The sequence below is a fragment of the Malania oleifera genome, chromosome 1 (assembly GCF_029873635.1).
Source record: "Malania oleifera isolate guangnan ecotype guangnan chromosome 1, ASM2987363v1, whole genome shotgun sequence".
In the NCBI taxonomy this organism is placed as follows: domain Eukaryota; kingdom Viridiplantae; phylum Streptophyta; class Magnoliopsida; order Santalales; family Ximeniaceae; genus Malania; species Malania oleifera.
In genome coordinates, this window is record NC_080417.1 from 26018063 (window position 1) to 26019123 (window position 1061).

Genomic DNA, 1061 nt, shown 5'->3' on the forward strand with positions numbered 1-1061 from the left:
GAAGAGTATGTAAGCTAAGTCTATAGTCACATATTGGTCAATAATAATTTGGATTTGCATTTATTTTATTCTCAATTTAGTAAATTTAAGTCAATTTATTCACATGCAACACATATACACAACTAATTTATAAAAAAAAATTGGAAAACAAATGATTTTCTTTATTGTATGCAAGCATTGAAAGACTTAAAAAAAAAAAGGAGTAGTGCAACACGAGGACTTCCTAGGAGGTCACCCATCCTAATACTACTCTCGCCCAAGCACGCTTAATTGCAAAGTTCTGATGGGATCCGGTGCATTAGTGCTGGTACAAGCTCTACCTCTCGTGATTCAGATCTGCAATGGCAGAGACGACCCTCGTGCCGTCGCGCGCACAGTGCTTAGCGCCTCTGGCCCCCTGCCCTCCCTCCTCATGATTCACGACCAACTCTGTAGCGCTGCACCACCATCAACCTCACGCTTTCTCTCTCACGCATATTCATGTTCACCGCCCCACTTCACTCCTGCGCGAGATGCCGTGCGCACGACCACCACTGACCACACTGCTGCCTCTCGCCACACAAGTCGTGCCACTACTCTCACCTGTGCCACCGGGATTTACGGAAGAGGTTTGCGATGACGGTGGTGGGACGACGGCGAGTTCGGGAAATCTCGCGATGACAACAATGGGTCCCTTAGCCCTTGCAACGACGGCAACTAGGTGTTGTTCGGGGTTTCATAGAAGAGAGTCAGACAGTGCCGTTTCTGGGATTTGCATAGTAGAAATCCCTAGCCTCCTCCTGCTGTGAGAATTTCTCCAAATAAAAGAGTCATCAGCTGCAACTATGGTCGCCCACTTTGCCACTTGCTGGTTTTCTAGGATTTTGAATTTCGACAAGCTTTCTTCTATCGGTACTCTAAATCATTCTAAATCAGGTATGTCTCTCTTCCATTCTTGTTAAAGTAAGATGCCTACTGTGTAGGAGTAGATGGCGGCGCCTATAGACCCTCTGGGGGATCCTCCATTAGTGGGGCCTCTTTTGAAAGGTGGTTTAGGACCTCTGTCGTATGCCTATGTAGTA

General features: G+C 46.5%; 1 pseudogene; it reads right to left on the reverse strand.

Annotated features, from left to right (window-relative positions):
• Nucleotides 1–202: 202 nt before the first annotated feature.
• Nucleotides 203–319, reverse strand: LOC131147379 (5S ribosomal RNA; annotated as a pseudogene).
• Nucleotides 320–1061: the final 742 nt, after the last annotated feature.